This window comes from Tupaia chinensis, unplaced genomic scaffold (assembly GCF_000334495.1).
Source record: "Tupaia chinensis unplaced genomic scaffold, TupChi_1.0 Scaffold145148_1, whole genome shotgun sequence".
NCBI classification, from domain to species: Eukaryota; Metazoa; Chordata; class Mammalia; order Scandentia; family Tupaiidae; genus Tupaia; species Tupaia belangeri.
Genome location: NW_006205008.1, coordinates 167153 through 176631, shown reverse-complemented (window position 1 = coordinate 176631; position 9479 = coordinate 167153). Strand labels below are relative to the sequence as shown.

Below are 9479 nucleotides of genomic sequence, written 5' to 3'. Positions count from 1 at the left end.
CCTGCCTTAAAGGTATAGGCGGCCGCGCCGCCCTCCCCGCAGGTCGCCCCCGCCCCTGCCCTGCGCGCGGGCTATTTTATTGTTCTCTTTGCAAACGTCTTTCTTCCCGGCGCCGGTCCGGCCCGCGCTCCCGCGCCCTCCCACGCGCGGCTAGACCTTGGGCGCGCGCTTTACCTTTCCACTGCCCGGCCCCTAGGTACGCTGGAGGGGTAGTCTGGCTGCCGGAGGAGCAAAGGGCTGCCCGCCCGCAGGCAGAGGGCTTCTAAGTGCAGCGCCCTGATTGATACCCGAGGCAGCCCTGAGCCGGCTCCTTGGCCCAGACACCTGAGAGTCCCGATGGCTTTTGCGGAGGGAAAGGAACTTTCCTATTGGAGTTTTCTCCGGGCATTTAGTAGATGCCACTTAGTAGACGTTTTCTCAGTGGCCCTCCTGGACTCCCGAGCGGTGGCAGGTGACACCCGAGGGAGAGGCCGTGAGCGCGTGAAAACCGAGTCCGCGCTTTGCCGGCGCGTTGGGAGCAGCTGAGCCCGGGCTAAGCCTGGCCGGTGCAGACACGCAGCCCTCAAGCTGTCGTCGACCCCCCCCCCCCGTGCGAATGAGTAGAATTTAAGAAGGGATCAATCTGCTTTCGTAATTAAGGGCAAAGTTTCCATTTAGTTTATAAAAGTGTGCAATATTTCTATTTATAAAAGTGTGCAATTTCTATGTTATCCCCCCAAAGGCTTTCTTTCCGCATTGGAAGTTGGTGGAATGAACCAGACTGTGGGCGAGGGCGGAGGAGAGTCGGGTCACACTTGTGTTTGCTGATCTTGACCATCATTTTAACTTTATCGCATTTCTTTAGAGGAAATCTGTCTTGCCCTCTCTTTATTGCTACTCCATCCTTTTTTCAAGATCAAAAGGTTTAGATCAAAGCCAAGATCAAACTCACTACTTTAAATAGAAGCAACTTTGCCACGGAGTGTATCTTACACAAAGAGGAGCTTCCTAATGGAGACATCAGAGTGGAAAACTTTATCCCTTCATCCCGTATTTATAACTGCACTACTTAGAATTACAGGGATGATGCCCGTCTACTTCCTAAAATAAACAAGTTTGCTTAAATGGGGGAATTCTTGCTTGGTGTTTGTGCTTCCAAAAATGAAATAAAAAAAAAAAAAGGGAAAAGAAAAAAGAACATCTAACTCTAGAATATAAATAGTAAATTAACCATCTGTATCATTATTAGCTAAGTGCTATGAAATGCACGTTCATTTGCTAAAGACTTTTCAACATATTACTGAGTATTCATATAAAATTTTTTCTAATGTATGAAAGAAATGCATAAAAATAGTTAATTGTTTGGAAATTATGAGTGCACATACACACAGGCAGGTGAAAAACTACACATAATGATGAGAATTATACAATGCTGCTTAATCTTAAGTGGAAAGAGAACTTTGAACTCTTCAAGCTCAGTGCTGCTAATAACAGTTCCAGAATCGATAGAAATCTATCCTGGCACACACTTCCTTTCACCGCTAGAATATTTTCCTTGGAACTTCACCATCCCTAGGAACTCTGATATGAACTGTTCAATACTGATGTACTAAAACAGAGTCCTGCTTAACGACACCTTCCTTAAGGGGACTCTGGACCAAGTCAACTATTTTTCAGCATATGCTCTTAGAAGAAACAAAAATGAAAACTAATTCCAACAATTTAGTAACAGGAATAAAGATAACTACTGCATAGTAAGATTTCTAGGGACCAGCAGTTAGTGTAATGGCTATGTCACTGGACTCCAATGTAGTTGACCATAGTTCGAGTCCTGGACCCAGTGGCTTAAACTCACACCGGTCATGTGTGCGTGCGTGCCCAAGATCCGGAGAGGAGAATGGAGGAGAAGGGATTGTGGCGTGGCTATCCCCGCTGGGGGGTGATTTCTCTCTTTCTGTCTCTCTGTCTCTCTCTGTCTTTCTGTTGGGCACGCATGCCCTATAGCAAAAACATCTCCTCCCCCCCCCCAAAAAAAAGACTTCTATAAGAATCTGTTGTTAATGCTAGTGGGGACTGCTCAGCAGAGTTTTTATCCTTTTAATTTTCATCTGGTTGCAGTCTCAAACACATGTGCACACACAGGAGACTGTTCTTGAGTCTAGACAGCCCACTGAAGCACTGGGGAGGTCTCAGGGACAGGTCTGGACACCCTATGGTGTACCACAGACAGTCTCCTTTCGTCCCAGCACCCAGCTCCTGGAGAACCTAACAGTTTCTGGCATAAACCGAACGAAGGAAACGTCCTAGTGTTACCCTGTTCTTCGAGGACTTTTTTGAGTGGGAAGCGAAAGCTGGGATCCATTCTAATAGTCACCTCCTAACTTGTCTTTTCCTTTGTCCTCTTTCCACGTTCACCTGGCAATCTATCCTCCACAGAGAAGCCAGGATCATGCTTCCAAAGATAGTTCCGATTGTATGGCTTTGTTCTACTGAGCCTGTGTTTCCTTCTCTTCTCTGGCTAGCTCACTCCTATCCTCTAGTCCTGGACTAAAGGCCTCTTCAGGATGGGCTTTTCTTACTCTCTGATCTAAATTATGTCACCCCACTGTTCTTTCTAGTAGCATCCTGTTTGTAGCCTTTAAAATGGCTTTCTATTGTAGCTATTTAAACATTTATTTTTATTTTTGGAGAGATTTTTGCTATAGGGCACAGGAACTCACCTGAGACAGAGACAGAGAAAAAGAAAAGCGAGAAATCACCCCTTAAGGGAGACAGCCACACCACAATCCCTTCTCATCTCTGGATTTGGGGCATGCATGCACACACACCCTGTGTGAGTTTCAAGCCACCGAGTTTGAGACTTGAGCCATGGTCAGTCCTGTGGTAGTCCAGAGTTTAAGCACTGTGTCAACTGCTGGTCCCAAAAGTTTTTTTAGTTTTAAGGTACTATTTTTGAGAGGGCACACAGCTGGAAAGAGGCAGAGAAAGACAAAGTGAGAAGTTACTGCCACTCCCAGCCCAAGGAGGATGGCCATTCCGTAATCCTTTTGGGTACACATGCACACACACCCAGTGTGATTTTCAAACCTCTCGGTCCAGGACTCAAACTGTGGTCACCATGTTGGAGTCTCCCCCCCCCCCCCCCCCCCCCCCCGCCTCCGCAAAAGTTTTAAGTTGACAGAAAAATTGAGCCAAAAGCACAGAGTTCCCATACCGCCCCAAACACGCTCAGTCGCCCTCCTCTGAACATCATGCAGTTGCATGGTGTATTTGTTACAGCTGAGGAACCAATACTGACAGATTATATCTTAGCCTGCAGTTAGAGGGCCCTGCTGTACCTTTGTGTCATAGTTATTATAGCTATTCTTTCCTTTTTTTATTTTTATGAGAGATTTTGCTATAGGTCATGTACACTCACCAGAGAGACAGAGAGCGAGAAATCACCCCCAAGGAGGGATGGCCATGCCACAATCCCTTCTCCATTCTCCTCTCAGGATCTTGGGCACACATGCACACATGCGGCTGGTGTGAGTTTTAACCTACGAGGTCTGAAACTCAGATCGACGTCAACTGCGTGGGGATCCAGCAACATAACCATTACACCATCTGCTGGTTTCAGTATAGCTATTTTAAGTAAATTTATTGAATGTCTATCTCCCAACTAGCTTTATACTCCAGAAAAAAATAATCCTTTCTCTTTTGTTCTTGTTTTTTCTGTCCAGTCACTAAAAACATTTCCTAGCACACAGTAGATGCTTAGTAAACACGTTAAGTAAGTGAATGAAAAGATAAAAGAACAAATGAGTAAACGGTACATGAAATTTCAAGGAGGAGGAGTCTTAAGATGAAGATTTCTCTGATTTACTCCTCTTTGTTTCACCACTTAAATACCTTCAGTTGGGGTCAGGTGGTGGCATGGTAGGTAAGGCAGCTGGATCCCACATGGTCAACTGCATGGTCCAAGCCTGGACCCAGCAACTTGAAAACATACCAGTTGTGTGTGTGTGTGTGTGTGTGTGTGTGTACCTGAGATCCTGAAAGGAGAAGTGATAGCAGCATGGCCATCCCCACATCCGGAGGAGGGTGCTGTCTCACTTTCCCTCTTTCTTTCTCTGGTGAGTGCATATGCTCTCTAGCAAAAAAAGAAAAAAAAAATTAAGAAACCTTAATTTGTAAAGATCATAGAATTGTGCATTTTGCAAAAGAGAGACCATAGGACATTTGTTACAACACTTGGGTATTTCTAAAGTAATTTTAAAATATAGAAATGAGAAAGGTTTCTAATTCCATATATTAATCACTAAAATTATATCCCAAAGTGGTGCCAGGAGCTGAATTTTAATCTCTGATTTAATCTCTGATTCCAGAGATTAACATATTGCATGACACTAGAATTGCATGAATACTTTTTGACTGTGTTCAATACAATCTAAACACATTTTCTTTCTTTCTTTCTTTCTTTCTTGTTTTTTTAATTTTACCAGGGGCATTTTGCTCTCCAGTGAGAGAGACAAAGCACCCCCTCTATGGAGAATGGTCCCACTGCAATTGCTTCTCCATTTCTCCCTCCGTTTGGGACCCTGAGCGCACAACATCCTTGGCCTATTTTTCAAGCCACAGAGTCCAGGACTGAACTATACAGACAGCCATGTGGGATCTGGCCTCCCTAACCACCACGCCACGGGCTGGCCCTAACCTGGACACATTTCTCCTGTTGTCTACCTAAAGTTCCCTTTCCTCATGGGTTGCACCTATGAAGGAAAAGTTGGAAGAAACTAGAGGAAGACTATTTTTTAAAAATTGGAATTCTGTAGCCAGGAATGTGTACTGTAATAACTATCTTTGAGAATGTGGTGAAAGCACTTTAAAGTTATCTTCTAAAAACAGATGTTTTCTACTTGAATTATATCTTTTAAAATACCCCATCTAATAGAGAGTTATTCTAAGAAACTTTCAAAGCAGTTTATAATAGCTGAAGACAATTTCAGAGGATGTGGAAAATGCCATTGCTTTAAAATAAAAGCATTCCTTAACCTACTGACGGGAGATTACTTTTGGAAGGGAAACCTTTTCCAGTCTATTTTTTTTTTTTTGGGTTTTTGTCATAGGGTATGCATACTTGCCATACAGAGAGAGAGAGACAGAAAAGAGAGAGAAAGAGAAATCACCCCCAGGGGGATGGCCACGCAGCAACCCCTTCTCGTCCATTCTCTCAGGATTTTGGGTATGCATGCACATGCACCCATGATTTTCAAGCTGCTGGGTTCAAGATGCAAACCAAATAGGTGACGACTGTGTGAGAATCCAGTGCCTTAACCTCCACGCCACCTGCTAGACCTCCAGTTTTCTTCTTCTAAGTTGAAAAGGAAACTGCTTCTGCTTCATGAATGAGGCACTCTGTGGAGGAGGCAGAAGTACTCCTCCCTAGTTAACTAGAAGGCCTGAGGGGCAAACAAGCGGTGCCCTTTAATTATCCAAACAGCCTCAGATGGCAAATTGCATTCCCTTGGGCACAGGAGAGGGACAACCATTCACTATAAAAAGCCAGAAGACCTTTGAATACCAAACAAGGTAGAGTGTTCCAGAAGTTTCCACAGATTCAGAAGGGCTCTATATCACCAACATATTGTATATTCAGGGTAAATGAAAAGTAGGAGTCTATACAGGTCTGGAAATAAAATCAAGGTTAGATTAAGTTGCAATAGAAACAAGTAAGGATTAGGAGGAAAGTTTTCAAACGTCTACTCCTTTAAGTTAATGTTCTATTGTTTTTAAGTGTAGCATTCTTTCATGTTATCTTTTTGGGTGGTTTTAGAAAACTTACATATAATTTGTATTATTGCCCATTCTGTCTCTGAGTTAGAAAGAATGCCTACTTTCTTTCTGAAGGAGATTTTGGCCCTGCCAAATGGACATCGTAGTGGAAGTCCTGATAAAGCATAATTTTCAGAAAAGGAAATCAATCCCACGCTTGGCTTAGCTGTTTGCTGAAGCTTATGGCTCTGCAATGAACTGGCTAACAAAACGTCTTCCTCTCAGTAACCATAACCCTGATCTCACTGCCGTTCAGAAACTTTCAAAGAGCTTTACCGCAGGAACGACAATCAAAAAGCTCAATTCTTGGGACCAGCAGTTGGCGTAACGGCTATGTTGCTGGACTCCCATGTAGTCAACTGTGGTTCGAGTCCCAGACCCAGTGGCTTAAACTCACGCCGGGCACGTGTACATGTGTGCCCAAGATCCCGAGAGGAGAATGGAGGAGAAGGGATTGTGGTGTGCCATCCCCCCTTGGGGGTGATTTCTCGCTTTCTGTCTCTCTCTGTCTTTCTGGCAAGTGCACATGCCATATAGCAAAAACTTTTCAAAAAAAAAAAAAAAAAAGCTCAGTTCTTTCATTTCTTGATACCCTTTGAGAATCTGATGAAGGCTAATGGTGCTATCAGCTTCCTAGGGGAAAAAATAGGAATATATATGTATACCTACAAAACACACACGCGCGTGCACACGCACACGCACACACACACAGTCACACACATAGTTTCAGGAGGTTCACAGATTCTTCTGATGCCCAGATCTTTAGCCTGGAGACTCTAAAATCCATTCTTGGATTAAGCCAGACCACCATAAAGCCGGCCCTGGACTTCATCTTATGGTACTCCATGAAAGTCCTCTTATCGAATTAAGTTCTGGTAAGAAGCCATCAACCTTTATTGAGGTGCATTATAAGAAACAGCCCCATAAAATCCATCATAATGTTTACCGGAAGGATAGCTTTAGAGGGTTGTTTATTACATTAGACAGTCATTTTCTGTGAGGACCCGCAGGAAAATCTTCTCCCTGGTATCAACATCGGGAATAGCTGGACTTAGGTCTGCTTTCACCCATAAACAGTGCAATTTAGGCCTTTTCCCTCTTGTAGAAAGCTTAGGGTCCTATGACCCTGCTTGAGCCAGCCAGAGGAGCTTCGGGGTGTGATTCTTGGATACTAATTTAATTCCTCGCCCCATGTTATTTTCCTGTTGCTTCCTTTTTCTTATTTTATTTCTATCATGCTATCTTGATCTGTTTGGGAAACCATCTTAACTCCATTTTGGACAAAGAGGGATATGGATAAATAAAACATTCTGAGTTTATTTTTTCTTCTAAAAATGTTCTTTTTCTCTTTGGAGGGAAAAGGAGGAGAGTCTAGAAATTGTTTTTGGTTCAAATAATTCTCTCCATGAGCAACATTTAGAAGTGTGGAGGGTCAAGTATGATTGTACTCTACTTATAAAAGTTCAAGAAAAAGAACTACTAAAAAACAAACCCAGAGGCCAGACAGTGGCGCAGCAGTAGAGCACAGAGGCTGAGAGGGCGACCCCTGGGGGGGTTCCGAGGTTGCTTCTGGTGAGGCTCTCAGTGTGCCAGGTGCACACGTGCCTATGCGCCCAGGATGGCAGGGGCGCCCAGGATGGCAGGGTTTACGGGGGCGGGGGGGGGACTGCAGCGTCAAGACCCTGTGGGGGTGCTGCCCCTCTGCTTCTCTCTCTCTCTCTGACTCTCTCACCCATGGAAGAAAAGAGTAAATGAACTTAAAAATGAAAACAAGAAAAAACAGTACTATATAAACATCGTACAAGACTATTATTATTTTGCTATCGGGCACAGGCACTTGCTAGAGAGAGAGAGTGAGAAAAAGAAAAAGGGAAAATGAAAAATCCACCTCTCCCCCGGGGGGGTGGGGGTGGGGACACAGCCATGCCTCAGTTCTTTCTCCTCCACTCTCCTCTGAGGATTTTGGGCATGAATGCCTATGCACCTGTGGTGTTCTCCATGCCGCCAGGTCCAGGACTTGAACCACACACAAGGTCATGTAAGATCCAGCTGCCTTAACCACTACACCAACTGGGTGGCCTCCTACAAGACTATTATTAAAATGGTAAGCAAACAAGTATTTATTGGCTTTTCATATCAAAGCCAGAGGAAAAAGTTTAGATTGTAGAAGAACATAAACTGCACATATGGATGGGTTACTCACTTTTACTACACACATTAAATGCCTACTGCAGAACAGAACTGGATTTGTGAACCCAGAGATGTGTAAGACTCCATGCCTGACCTCAGGAAATGCATGTGCCATGGAAATAATATGGCACCGAGGGAGGAGCACACGGATAGCTGTGAATCCATATGGGCCGTGTGACATGTCTGAGTCTCCTTTCTCATAGAATTGTGACGCTCAAAGACACATGTAATCTGCTGAGGACAGGAGCAATGGTTATTTATCAAGATCTAGACTGACAGAGTTATGAAACAATACATTATTAGAATACATTACTAGAAGTTGGAGGGAAATAAAGACAAAAAATGTACCTGAATACTACCTATATCAGAGACCACAGAAACTTAGAACTGGTAGAGAGAATGAGAGAGGTTTCCGTTTGTTTAGAGAGTTTTTGCTACAGGGTGCATGCTGCATGCACTTGCCAGAGACACAGAAAGTGAGAAATCATCTCCCAGCTGGGATGGCCATGCCACAATCCCTTCTCCTCCATTCTCCTCTTGGGATCTTGGGCACGGCATGCACATGTGCCTCGTGTGAGTTTTAAGCACCAGGTCTGGGACTCGAACCGTTGTCAACTAGTGGGAGCCCAGCGATGTAACCAGTACGCCATCTGCTGGTCCCAAGAATGGCTGATTTTGAAACAGAACCAAAGAATTTAGGAAGTGGTTCTGCATACAGATATATGTCTCACATGGTCCCATCTCAAGACGAAAAGCCTTGGGAACTTCATTGCCTATGCTTGACCCTTGGATCTCCTGATTGGAAATGCAGTGCTCTTTGTACTCCAGCATCTTCAGATTTTAGAATATTTGTGCAAACATAATGAGATACCTTGGGCACGGGCCCAAGTCTCGAAACTGTTTTAATTTATGTTTCATGTATACCTTATACATACATAGCCCTTTTTTATATGACTTTCTTTTTCTTTTTCTTTTTTAGTTTTTTGCCATAGGGCAAGTGTACTTGTCAGAGAGAGACCAAGAGAGACAGTGAGATGGAAAGTGAGAACTCACCCCCAACGGGGGAGAGGCATGCTGCAATTCTTTCTTCTCCATTCTCCTCTCAAGATTTTGAGCACACACACACAAATGCCTAGCGTGGTTTATTAAGCCACCAGGACTGGGAGTCGAACTGCTATTGGCCATGTAGAAGTCCAATGCCTTAGCCAGTGCCACCTGCAGGCCCTATGTAACATTTTGTATTGCAGTTTTCACTGTATTACACGAGGTCAGGTGTGAAATTTTCCACTTGGGGTGTCATGTCAGCACTTGAAAGTTTCAGATTTTGGAGCAAGTCAGATATTGAATTGGGATGCTCAACCTGTAATCGCCCCTTCAACACCTATGTAACCTGGCATTCACGGACATAGTAACCTTAAAGGCTTTTCAGAGATGAGATGTAGTATTACACAGGTGCAGCTTTAGGTCAGTGGTTCCAGTCACGATTGCTTAGTAGA

The 9479-nt window shown here is 44.0% G+C and overlaps 1 protein-coding gene across 1 annotated transcript in view; it reads right to left on the bottom strand.

Moving 5' to 3' along the window:
- Positions 1-9479, bottom strand: part of AOPEP (aminopeptidase O (putative)) — a 237910-nt gene that overhangs the window by 89712 nt on the left and 138719 nt on the right. The gene's annotated exons all lie outside the window — the stretch shown is intronic.